This window comes from Gadus macrocephalus, chromosome 2 (assembly GCF_031168955.1).
Source record: "Gadus macrocephalus chromosome 2, ASM3116895v1".
Taxonomy (NCBI): Eukaryota; Metazoa; Chordata; class Actinopteri; order Gadiformes; family Gadidae; genus Gadus; species Gadus macrocephalus.
Window position 1 is genome coordinate 17,291,574 of NC_082383.1, and position 14,347 is coordinate 17,305,920.

Genomic DNA, 14,347 nt, shown 5'->3' on the forward strand with positions numbered 1-14,347 from the left:
TGTTCCCCCCCCCCCCCCTAAACAATCGCGTCCACAATTTGCCGCGAAAGCCGTGAAACCCAAACCCCGAAACCCGCCTGGATACTGTAGGTATAACACGCTATTTTTTACGTTGAAATGCTACGTATCCAGTGTTCATGGAAACGTACACCGTCAACGTTTTTTCTTGGCGACTGGGTTGCCAGAGGAGACTGCGACCTGAACGCTCGGCCATCCTTACGTTTTTTAACATAGTCTACGAATCAATAAACACAACACACCATCATGGTTACTGCTCTCGTATGTTCAAATGTCCGTAAAACAAGGACCGATAATAAACCCCAGCGATCATGCGCTGTAACGTTACCATAGTTACATGGGTTCCACTACTTATGTAAACTAATGCACACACACGCACGTTTACGAGCACACGCACACACAGATTGAGACAGAAAGACACCCCTCTCATTTCCAATTTCCACTACCCCACCGTCGCCAGCCAGTCACTTTGAGTTTAAATCTCCTTACCTTTTCCAAATGTTCTCCATGTTACAAAGTTTGAACAGATAATCACAATCAACGAGAGCCAAATGTAATGTCAGAAGTGGGATTCGAACCCACGCCTCCAGAGGAGACTGCGACCTGAACGCAGCGCCTTAGACCGCTCGGCCATCCTGACATTTTGATACAGACCCATCGAATCAATCAACACAACACACCATCATGGTTACTGCTCTCGTATGTTCAAATGTCCGTAAAATAAGGACCGATAATAAACCCCAGCTACCATGCTCTGTAACCTTACCATAGTTATATGGGTTACACTACTTACATTAACTAATGCACACAAGCAGGTTCACGAGCACACTCACACACGGATTGAGACAGAAAGACACCTCTCTCATTTCCAATTTCCACTACCCCACCGCAGCCAGCCAGTCACTTTGAGTTTAAATCTCATTACCTTTTCCAAATGTTCTCCATATTACAAAGTTTGAACAGAAAATCACAAACAACGAGATCCAATTGTAGTGTCAGAAGTGGCATTCGAACCCACGCCTCCAGAGGAGACTGCGACCTGAACGCAGCGCCTTAGACCACTCGGCCATCCTGACGTTTTTTAACCTAGTCTACGAATCAATAAACACAACACACCATCATGGTTACTGCTCTCGTATGTTCAAATGTCCGTAAAACAAGGACCGATAATAAACCCCAGCTACCATGCGCTGTAACGTTACCATAGTTACATGGGTTCCACTACTTACATTAACTAATGCACACAGGCAGGTTCACGAGCACACTCACACACAGATTGAGACAGAAAGACACCCCTCTCATTTACAATTTCCACTCTCCCACAGTAGCCAGCCAGTCACTTTGAGTTTAAATCTCCTTACCTTTTCATATTGTTCTCCATATTACAAAGTTTGAACGGATAATCACAATCAAAGAGATCCAAATGAAGTGTCAGAAGTGGGATTCGAACCCACTCCTCCAGAGGCGACTACGACCTGAACGCAGCGCCTTAGACCGCACGGCCAACCTGATGAATTTCATCAAACCCTTCCAATCAATAAACCCAAAACGCCATCATGGTTACTGCTCTCGTATGTACAAATGTCCGTAAAACATGGACCCATAATAAACCCCAGCTACCATGTGCTGTAACCTTACCATAGTTACATGGATTACACTACTTACATAAACTAATGCACAGACACGGACGTGCACACAAAGATTGAGACAGAAAGACACCTGTCTCATTTCCCCTTTCTACTACCCCAAAGTAGCCAGCCAGTCACTTTGAGTTTAAACCTCCTTACCTTTTCCAAATGTTCTCCATATTACGTAGTTTGAAGTTGAACAGATAATAACAATCAAAGAGATCCAAATATAATGTCAGTAGTGGGATTCGAACCCACGCCTCCAGAGGAGACTGCGACCTGAACGCAGCGCCTTAGACCGCTCGGCCATCCTGACGTATTTCATCAGACCCTTCGAATCAATCAACAAAAAACGTCATCATGGTTACTGCTCTCGTATGTTCAAATGTCCGTAAAACAAGGACCGATAATAAACCCCAGCTACCATGCGCTGTAACGTTACCATTGTTACATGGGTTACACTACTTACATAAACTAATGCACACACACGCACGTTTACGAGCACACACACACACAGATTGAGACAGAAAGACACCCCTCTCATTTTCAATTTCCACTACCCCACCGTAGCCAGCCAGTCACTTTGAGTTTAAATCTCCTTACCTTTTCCAAATGTTCTCCATGTTACAAAGTTTGAACAGATAATCACAATCAACGAGAGCCAAATGAAATGTCAGAAGTGGGTTTCGAACCCACGCCTCCAGAGGAGACTGCGACCTGAACGCAGCAACTTAGACCGCTCGGCCATCCTGACGTATTGTATCAGACCCTTCGAATCAATCAACGCAAAACACCATCATGGTTACTGCTCTCGTCTGTTCAAATTTCCGTAAAACAAGGACCGATAATAAACCACAGCTTCCATGCGCTGTAACCTTACCATAGTTACATGGATTACACTACTTACATAAACTAATGCACAGACACGGACGTGCATACACACAGATTGAGACAAAAAGACACCCCTCTCATTACCCTTTTACACTACCCTACCGCAGCCAGCCAGTCACTTTGAGTTTAAATCTCATTACCTTTTCCAAATGTTCTCCATATTACAAAGTTTGAACAGATAATCACAAACAACGAGATCCAATTGTAGTTTCAGAAGTGGGATTCGAACCCGCGCCTCCAGAGGAGACTGCGACCTGAACGCAGCGCCTTAGACCGCTCGACCATCCTGACGTTTTTTAACATAGTCTACGAATCAATAAACACAACACACCATCATGGTTACTGCTCTTGTATGTTCAAATGTCCGTAAAACAAGGACCGATAATAAACCCCAGCGATCATGCGCTGTAACCTTTCCATAGTTACATGGATTACACTACTTACATGAACTAATGCACACACACAGATTGAGACAGATTGACACCCCTCTCATTACCCATTTCCTCTACCCCACCGTAGCCAGCCAGTCACTTTGAGTTTAAATCTCCTTACCTTTACCAAATGTTCTCCATATTACAAAGTTTGAACAGATATTCACAGTCAACGAGATGTAGTGTCAGAAGTGGGATTCGATCACGCGCCTCCAGAGGAGACTGCGACCTGAACGGAGCGCCTTAGACCGCTCGGCCATCCTGACATATTTAGGCATACCCTTCGAATCAATAAACCCAAAACGCCATCATGGTTACTGCACTCGTATGTTCAAATGTCCGTAAAACATGGAACCATAATAAACCCCAGCTACCATGCGTTGTAACTTTACCATAGTTACATGGATTACACTACTTACATAAACTAATGCACAGACACGGACGTGCACACAAAGATTGAGACAGAAAGACACCCCTCTCATTACCCATTTCCACTACCCCACCGTAGCCAGCCAGTCACTTTGAGTTTAAATCTCCTTACCTTTTCCAAATGTTCTTCATATTACAAAGTTTGAACAGATAATCACAATCAACAAGATCAATATGTAGTGTCAGAAGTGGGATTCGAACCCACACCTCCAGAGGAGACTGCGACCTGAACGCAGCGCCTTAGACCGCTCGGCCAACCTGACTTATTTCAACATTACCCTTCGAATCAGTAAACACAACACACCATCATGGTTACTGCACTCGTATGTTCAAATGTCCGTAAAACATGGACCCATAATAAACCCCAGCTACCATGCGTTGTAACTTTACCGTAGTTACATGGGTTACACTACTTGCATAAACTAATGCACACACACTCACACAGATGGAGACAGAATGACACCCATCTCATTACCCATTTCCACAACCCAACCTTAGCCAGCGAGTCACTTTGAGTTTAAATCTCCTTACCTTTTCCAAATTTTCTCCAAATTACAATGTTTGAACAGATAATCACAATCTACAAGATCCATATGTTTTGTCAGAAGTGGGATTCGAACCCACACCTCCAGAGGAGACTGCGACCTGAACGCAGCGCCTTAGACCGCTCGGCCATCCTGACGTATTTCCACATTTCCCTTCGAATCAATAAACACAACATACCATCATGGTTACTGCTCTCATATGTTCAAATGTCCGGACAACAAGGACCGATAATAAACCCCAGCTCCCATGTGCTGTAACCTTACCATAGTTACATGGATTACACAATTTACATAAACGAATGCACCGACACGCAAACACACAGATTGAGTAAGAATGACACCCCTCTCATTTCCCCTTTCTACTACCCCAAAGTAGCCAGCCAGTCACTATTAGTTTAAACCTCCTTACCTTTTCCAAATGTTCTCCATATTACAAAGTTTGAACAGATAATTACAACCAACGAGATCCAAATGCAATGTCAGAAGTGGGATTCGAACCCACGCCTCCAGAGGAGACTGCGCCCTGAACGCAGCGCCTTAGACCGCTCGGCCATCCTGACGTATTACATCAGACCCTTCGAATCAATAAACACAAAACGCCATCATGGTTACTGCTCTCGTATGTTCGAATGTCCGTAAAACAAGGACCGATGATAAACCCCAGCTACCATGCGCTGTAACGTTACCATAGTTACATGGGTTACACTACTTATTGATTGTCTTTATTTCGAACATGCAAGCAATAAAAAACATGATTATTAATCAATTAATGATTAGCAATTGATTATTAATAGATGAAATAAAAAATAAAAGAGGCAACAAAAAAAAACACAAAAGAAGTACAATTAAAAAAAAAACGTTATACATGCTCGAAAGGGGATAGGAGGAAGTAAAAAATCGTATCTAGTCCTACCCCTTAATAGATCAATTTAGCTTGGATAGATGTCACCAACATGTCAGTATAATACAAGCTATAATAATGCATACAAATATGAATACAGAATAAAGAATAATTGGGTGTATATATATATATATCTACGCATATATATCTACGTATATTTATAAATAGTCAATATAATCACACACAAATATTGTAAACAATTATATATATATATATATATATATATATATATGTATATACTATAAACAATTTATATTACATTATAAATACCTATACATGTATATTATAAGTTACTATATATATAGATATTACAAATATCAATACAAATACCATGTATATTACAAACTACAGTCTACATATGTCAATGTTACAGAGGCTTTTCTAAATTTCTGTACTTTGTGAAGACGATGTCTTTATATTTGTTTTTGAACTGTCTTATGCTTTGGCTTTTCTGTACTTCCACACTTAACTTATTCCACAATTTAACTCCGTAGATGCTGATACAAAAGCTCTTTTTCGTTGTGCGTGTGTGGTGGACCTTGAAGTTCAGCTGTCCCCTTAAGTTATAAGGTCCCTCCCTTTCAGAAAACATTGCCTGTACGTTTTTTGGTAGCATATCATTTCTGGCTTTGAAGATTGTTTGGGCAGTTTTGAATTCAACCAGATCAGGAAATTTGAGAGTTTTGGACTGTATGAATAGTTGATTAGTATGTTCATGATAAATTACATTATGGATTATTCTAATGGCTCGCTTCTGAAGAATACACAACGGTTGTAAAGAGCTTTTGTATGTGTTTCCCCAGATTTCTGAACAGTAATACAAATATGGTAATATTAATGAGTTATAAAGAATATGGAGTGATTTAATATTCAGGAAGTGCTTGGCTTTGCACAGGACTGAGATGCTTCTTGATAGTTTGGTTTGTATGTGTTTTAAATGAGGTTTCCAGCAAATCTTGTCGTCAATGATTACCCCTAGAAATTTGTTTTCATATACCCTTTCTAAGTTTACACCCTCTATTTTTACCTCAATGTTTTCCGATTTTTTACAGTTTCCAAATATCATAATTTTAGTTTTATTTAGGTTTAGAGATAACTTATTTCTGTCAAACCATTTTTTTAGTCTACTAATCTCTACGGTCAATGTGGACAGAAGTTGCTGCAAATTTCCCCCAGAAACCAGTATATTTGTGTCATCTGCAAAAAGTATGAATTTCAGAGATTTCGATACGTTGCAAATATCATTGATATGCATGTTAAATAACATTGGTCCCAGCACTGACCCCTGCGGAACCCCACACACAATGTCCAAGCATTCTGACTTAAATCCATCCATCATCACAAATTGTTGCCTTCTCTCTAAATAGTTCCTCACCCAATTCAAAACTACCCCCCGGATCCCATATTGTTCTAGTTTTGTAATTAATATATTGTGATTTATAGTATCAAATGCTTTTTTTAAGTCTATAAATGTCCCGATTGCAAATTTCTTATTGTCCGTGGCGTTAGTGATTTCTTCTGTGAGTTCTGTTAAGGCTAGTGCTGTTGACCGGTTGGTTCTGAATCCATATTGACTGTCGGTGAGTAATTTGTATTTATCTATGAATTTGCATAATCTGTCATTAAAGAGTTTTTCAAGAATTTTAGAGAATTGTGGGAGCAGAGAGATTGGCCTATAATTTGTGAAGTGGTGTTTATTGCCAGTTTTGTACATCGGTATGACTTTGGCTGTTTTCATTTTATTAGGAAATTGTCCAGTTTGGAATGACAGGTTACAGATGTTTGCTAATGGTTTAGAGATTACCCTTTTGACAGTTTTTATGTCAATGTCATCACAATCAATGGAAGTTTTGTTTTTGCATTTGTTTACAACATCTATAATTTCTTTTTCAAGAACCGGATTGAGGTACATTGAGCTGGTGTTTCTCTTAATAGGTGTATCATCATGGGCTAAAGTATCTGTCATAGGTATTTTTTCTGCTAAATTTGGTCCAATGTTTACAAAATAATTATTAAACTGATTAACCACCTCTTCCATTTTATTATTTTTTTTATCATTTTCGCTGAAATACTGGGGGTAAGTGATATGTCTCGGGGTATCTCTAATCACATTATTTAATATGGTCCATATGCTTTTAATATTATTTTTATTATTTTCTAATATTGTACTATAATATTCTTTTTTACATATTCTGATAATACTTGTTAACTTATTTTTGTATTTCTTATATTTATTTTCTTCTTCCTTAGTTCTGTGTTTGACAAATTCTCTATATAGAGTGTTCTTTTTTTTTTTACAAGGATTTTGTAATCCTTTTGAGATCCATGGGTCATTTTTATGTTTATTTTTTCTGCTGTCTTCCCTAACTGGACAATTTTTATCATATAACTGTTTGAAAGATTTCCCAAACTTATCATATGCTATATTCACATCATTTTCTTTATATATTGAGTCCCAGTCATATGCAATCAAATTGTTTTCTAATGCAATCATAGATTCCTCTGTTCTGACTCGTCTGTATTGTGGTCTGATGTCTTTGGAGGTTTTATTGTAGTTGCAGTTATAGACAATAAATACAGGTAAATGGTCAGTGATGTCATTTATTAATAATCCACTTATTATGTTGTTATCTAGGACGTTTGTGAAAATGTTGTCGATTAACGTGGCACAGTGTGAGGTGATTCGACTGGGTCTAGTTATTTTAGGGTACAGACTGAGACTGTATAAGGTGTTAATGAATTCGTCTGTCATTCTGTGCTTGTTTGGGTTCAGAAGGTCAATATTGTAGTCTCCGCAGATAAACATGGTTTAATGGTTTGATTTTGTACATTTTTCTGCAACCCAGTTAATGAAATAATCTATATTGGAGCCTGGAGTTCTGTACATGCAACTCACAATGATGTTTTTCTTTTTTTCCATTAATATTTCAATTGTAACACATTCAAAAACATAATTTATCACTGTTGACATGTTCTCTACTACCTTGTAGGTGAGATTTCTATCTACAAACAAAGCCACACCACCTCCATTCTTGTTTTCTCTGTTTTTACAAATAATTTCGTACCCTTCGAGTTCAAAGTCCATGCCCCTTTCATTGTTAATCCAGGTTTCTGTAATGGCAATAATGTTGAATGGCTGCGAGAATTGTCCGAGGTAATACTTTATGTTGTGAAAATTGGCACACAGGCTTCTGCTATTGAAATGAATGATTGAAAGTTTATGACTGGTCTTAATGGTATTATTGAATTGCTCTTCATTGTAGTATCGGCAGTCATTGTTTAAGCTGTGAAAGAAATTAGTCTCGGGATCTATATCATTTTCAATGTCATGTGTGTGATAGTTACTGTGTTGAAAGGTCCGTATTTCCACATCCTCATAATTAGCAATCCTTTGTGATAAATCATTCTGTCCGGGATATGTGTGAGTTGTGTTTGTCATCAGAGTGCATTTAACGTACCTGGTTTGTAGATTATGTGTGTAGGATTATGCCTGGGATGAGTGTGTTATTTAAACATCTCTGGGTGGATTTGGTGTACTGGTACAAGGGTGGATAACTAGCTTGTCGTGGCGTAAGTAGGCTATATCACCCCTCTCTCTTGCCGCTCTTAGCTCTGGCATCAGCTCCTTTCTTTTTTGCCTCACTGATTCTGTGAAATCTTCATTTATGAAGATTCTGGTTCCTTTGAGTGCCTTTGTGCGCTGTAGGATTGATGTTCTGTCCTTGTGTCGGAGGAATTTAACCACGATCGGCCTTGGTCGTTCACCTCCAGGTTTCCCTGTGCGATGGGCCCTCTCCACCTCCACGTCCTGCTGCAGCTGTAGCTTCTCAGCCAGCACCTTCTTCACTTTTTCATCTGCCTCTGCCCAGGTCTCTCCTGGTGATTCAGCGATGCCATCAAACACCAGGTTGTTGCGTCTGGACTGTCCCTTGAGGTACTCCATCTTGTCTGTGGCAACCAGCAGATTCTCACACATTTTATAGAGGTCTGTCTGGGTCGCGCTGCAGAGCTCTGTTTGTTGCACGTTGGAATTCTTTACTTCATCTACCTCCTTCTGTGTGTACTGCAGGCTGGTTTTAATGTCATGTAGTTCCCTTGATAGCGCATCTAAGTGTGTATTGGTTGTGTCCATTATATCCTTCACAAAGCCTCTGAAATTGTCACTTTGTTGCTGTATCAGCGCCATAAACATTTATTTTTGTTGGAGGAGTAACTCGCTCACCTAGGAAAGGGGTACGTATACCTCTTCCACCTTCGCCTCCGCCTTTGACCCTTTGGGTGGCATTCTGATGTTTGGCTGGTAACTGCTGCTAGCTGCTGCTGGAGCCAGGTGGATTGTGGCTGCTGCTAGCTGCTGCTGGAGCCAGGTGGATGGTGGCTTCTGCTCAAGCCTGGGTCTGGTGGATGGTAGCTGCTAGCTGCTGCTGGAGCCAGGTGGATGGTGGCTGCTGCTCAAGCCTGTACCTGGTGGATGGTGGCTGCTGCTCAAGCCTGGGTCTGGTGGATGGTAGCTGCTAGCTGCTGCTGGAGCCAGGTGGATGGTAGCTGCTAGCTGCTGCTAGCTGCTGCTGGAGCCAGGTGGATGGTGGCTGCTGCTCAAGCCTGTACCTGGTGGATGGTGGCTGCTGCTCAAGCCTGGGTCTGGTGGATGGTAGCTGCTAGCTGCTGCTAGCTGCAGCTGGAGCCAGGTGGATGGTAGCTGCTAGCTGCTGCTGGAGCCAGGTGGATGGTGGCTGCTGCTCAAGCCTGGGCCTTGTTGCTGGTAGCTGCTGCTCAAGCCTGGGTCTGGTGGATGGTGGCTGCTGCTCAAGCCTGGGCCTGGTGGATGGTGGCTGCTGGCTGCTGCTAGCTGCTGCTGGAGCCAGGTGGATGCTGGCTGCTGCTCAAGCCTGGGCCTAGTGGATGGTGGCTGCTGCTCAAGCCTGGGTCTGATGGATGGTAGCTGCTAGCTGCTGCTGGAGCCAGGTGGATGGTAGCTGCTAGCTGCTGCTCAAGCCTGGGCCTTGTTGCTGCTAGCTGCTGCTCAAGCCTGTACCTGGTAGATGGTGGCTGCTGCTCAAGCCTGGGTCTGGTGGATGGTCTGGTGGCTGCCTGTGCTGTTTAGCTGTTGCTGGAGCCAGGTGGATGTTAGTGCTGCTCTGCCTGCTCTGCCTGCTCTGCCTGCTCTGCCTGCTCTGCCTGCTCTGCCTGCTCTGCCTGCTCTGCCTGCTCTGCCTGCTCTGCCTATACTTACATAAACTAATGCACACACACGCACGCACGTTTACGAGCACACGCACACACAGATTGAGACAGAAAGACACCCCTCTCATTTCCAATTTCCACTACCCCACCGTCACTTTGAGTTAAAAACTCCTTACCTTTTCCAAATGTTCTCCATGTTACAAAGTTTGAACAGATAATCACAATCAACGAGAGCCAAATGTAATGTCAGAAGTGGGATTCGAACCCACGCCTCCAGAGGAGACTGCGACCTGAACGCAGCGCCTTAGACCGCTCGGCCATCCTGACATATTTCATCATACCCTTCGAATAGATAAACACAAAACGCCATCATGGTTACTGCTCTCGTATGTTCAAATGTCCGTAAAACAAGGACCGACAATAAACCCCAGCTACCATGCCCTGTAACCTTACCATCGTGACATGGATTACACTACTTACATAAACTAATGCACAGACACGGACGTGCACACAGACAGATTGAGACAGAAAGACCCCCCTCTCATTAGCCATTTACACTACCCCACCGCACCCAGCCAGTCACTTTGAGTTTAAATCTCCTTACCTTTTCCAAATGTTCTCCATATTACAAAGTTTGAACAGAAAATCACAAACAACGAGATCCAATTGTAGTGTCAGAAGTGGGATTCGAACCCACACCTCCAGAGGAGACTGCGACCTGAACGCATCGCCTTAGACCACTCGGCCATCCTGACGTTTTTTAACCTAGTCTACGAATCAATAAACACAACACACCATCATGGTTACTGCTCTCGTATGTTCAAATGACTGTAAAACAAGGACCGATAATAAACCCCAGCTACCATGCGCTGTAACGTTACCATAGTTACATGGGTTACACTGTTTACATAAACTAATGCACTCGCACGCACACAGATTGAGACAGAATGACACGCAGACACCCATCTCATTACCCATTTCCACGACCCAACCTTAGCCAGCGAGTCACTTTGAGTTTAAATCTCCTTACGTTGTCCAAATTTACTCCAAAATACAAAGTTTAAACAGATAATCACATTCAACGAGATCCATATGTCCTGTCAGAAGCGGGATTCAAACCCACGGCTCCAGAGGAGACGGCTACCTGAACGCAGCGCCTTAGACCGCTCGGCCATCCTGACATATTTTATCCGACCCTTCGAATAGATAAACACAAAACGCCATCATGGTTACTGCTCTCGTATGTTCAAATGTCCGTAAAACAAGGACCGACAACATTACACTACTTACATAAACTAATGCACAGCCACGGATGTGCACAAACACAGATTGAGACAGAAAGACCGCCCACTCATTACCCATTTACACTACCCCACCGCAGCCAGCCAGTCACTTTGAGTTTAAATCTCATTACCTTTTCCAAATGTTCTCCACATTACAAAGTTTGAACAGATAATCACAATCAACGAGATCCAAATGTAATGTCAGAAGTGGGATTCTAACCCACGCCTCCAGAGGAGACTGCGACCTGAACGCAGCGCCTTAGACCGCTCGGCCATCCTGACGTTTTTCAACGTAGCCTACGAATCAATAAACACAACACACCATCATGGTTACTGCTCTCATATGATCAAATGTCCGTAAAACAAGGACCGATAATAAACCCCAGCTACCATGCGCTGTAACTTTACCATAGTTACATGGGTTATACTACTTACATTAACTAATACACACACGCACGTTTACGAGCACACGCACACACAGATTGAGACAGAAAGACACCCCTCTCATTTCCAATTTCCACTACCCACCGTAACCAGCCAGTCACTTTGAGTTTAAATCTCCTTACATTTTCCAATCCATCTCCATATTGAACAGATAATCACAATCAACGAGATCCAAATGAAGTGTCTGCAGTGGGATTCTAACCCACGCCTCCAGAGGAGACTGCGACATGAACGCAGCACCTTAGACCACTTGGCCATCCTGACGTATTTCAACAAACCCTACGAATCAATAAACACAACACACCATCATGGTTACTGCTCTCGTATGTTCAAATGTCCGTAAAACAAGGACCGATAATAAACCCCAGCTACCATGCACTGTAACGTTACCATAGTTACATGGGTTACACTACTTACATAAACTAATGCACACGCACGCACACAGATTGAGACAGAATGACACGCAGACACCCATCTCCACTACCCAACCTTAGCCAGCGAGTCACTTTGAGTTTAAATCTCCTTACCTTGTCCAAATTTACTCCAAAATACAAAGTCTAAACAGATAATCACAGTCAACGAGATCCATATATCCTGACAGAAGCGGGATTCAAACTCACGCCTCCAGAGGAGACTGCGACCTGAACGCAGCGCCTTAGACCGCTCAGCCATCCTGCCATATTACAGCATACCCTTCGAATCAATAAACACAAAACGCCATCATGGTTACTGCTCTCGTATGTTCAAATGTCCGTAAAACAAGGACCGACACCATTACACTACTTACATAAACTAATGCACAGCCACGGACGTGCACAAACACAGATTGAGACAGAAAGACCCCCCTCTCATTACCCATTTACACTACCCCACCGCATCCAGCCAGTCGCTTTGAGTTTAAATCTCATTACCTTTTCCAAATGTTCTCATCCTCATCCTCATCCTCATCGTCATCCGCTTATCCGGGGTCGGGTCGCGGGGGGAGCAGCTCAAGCAGGGGGCCCCAGACTTCCCTTTCCCGGGCCACATTGACCAGCTCTGACGGGGGGATCCCGAGGCGTTCCCAGGCCAGTGTTGAGATATAATCTCTCCACCTAGTCCTGGGTCTTCCCCGAGGTCTCCTCCCCACTGGACGTGCCTGAAACACCTCCCAAGGAAGGCGCCCAGTGGGCATCCTTACCAGATGCCCGAACCACCTCAGCTGACTCCTTTCTAAGTAAAGGAGCAGCGGCTCTAATCCGAGTTCCTCACGGATCGCTGAACTTCTCACCCAATCCCTAAGAGAGACGCCAGCCACCCTTCTGAGAAAACTCATCTCGGCCGCTTGTACCAGCGATCTCGTCCTTTCGGTCATCACCCAGCCCTCATGACCATAGGTGAGGATAGGAACGAAGATCGACCGGTAGATCGAGAGCTTTGCCTTGCGGCTCAGCTCTCTTTTCGTTACAACGGTGCGGTAAAGCGAACGCAATACCGCCCCCGCTGCTCCGATTCTCCGGCCAATCTCACGCTCCATAGTACCCTCACTCGCGAACAAGACCCCGAGGTACTTGAACTCCTTCACTTGGGCTAAGGACTCATTTCCTACCCGGAGTAAGCAATCCACCGGTTTCCTGCTAAGAGTCATGGCCTCAGATTTAGCGGTGCTGATCCTCATCCCAGCCGATTCACACTCGGCCGCCAGCCGATCCAGTGAGTGCTGAAGGTCACAGGCCGATGATCCAATGAGGACCACATCATCTGCAAAAAGCAGTGACGAGATCCTCAGACCACCGAACTGCAACCCCTCCCCACCACGACTACGCCTCGATATCCTGTCCATGTATATCACAAACAGGATTGGTGACAAGGCGCAGCCCTGGTGGAGACCAGCACCCACTGAGAACGAAACTGACTGGCTGCCGAGAACACGAACACAGCTCTCGCTTTGGGAGTACAAAGATTGGATGGCCCTGAGGATAGACCCCCTTACCCCATACTCCCGCAGCACCTCCCACAGTTTCTCCCGGGGGACCCGGTCATACGCCTTCTCCAGATCCACAAAACACATGTAGACCACATGTAGGCATACTGGGATCCTTGCGAGAGTGAAGAGCTGGTCCGTAGTTCCACGTCCGGGGCGAAAACCGCATTGTTCCTCTTCAATCTGAGGTTCGACGATCAGCCGAAACCTCCTTTCCAGCACCTTGGAGTAGACTTTACCAGGGAGGCTGAGAAGTGTGATACCCCGGTAATTGGCACACACTCTCTGGTCCCCCTTTTTGAACAGGGGAACCACCACCCCGGTTTGCCACTCCTTTGGCACTGTACCCGACTCCCACGCGATGTTGAATAGGCGTGTCAACCATGACAGCCCCTCAACACCCAGAGCCTTTAGCATTTCTGGCTGGATCTCGTCAATCCCTGGGGCTTTGCCACTGCGGAGATGTTTGACTACCTCAGTGACCTCCACCAGGGAAATTGACGACGAAACACCATCAACCTCGAGCTCTGCCTCCAACATAGAGGGCGTGTTATTCGGATTCAGGAGTTCCTCAAAGTGTTCCTTCCAACGTCCGACGACCTCCTCAGTTGAGGTCAACAGAGTCCCATC

At 43.9% G+C, this 14,347-nt stretch overlaps 2 non-coding genes across 2 annotated transcripts; both read right to left on the reverse strand.

Moving 5' to 3' along the window:
* Window positions 1–575: 575 nt before the first annotated feature.
* On the reverse strand, window positions 576–658 carry trnal-cag (transfer RNA leucine (anticodon CAG)). The gene has a single exon. It is a non-coding gene; the product is annotated as a tRNA-Leu (tRNA).
* A 9,613-nt stretch (window positions 659–10,271) lies between these two features.
* On the reverse strand, window positions 10,272–10,354 carry trnal-cag (transfer RNA leucine (anticodon CAG)). Its single transcript has one exon. It is a non-coding gene; the product is annotated as a tRNA-Leu (tRNA).
* Window positions 10,355–14,347: the final 3,993 nt, after the last annotated feature.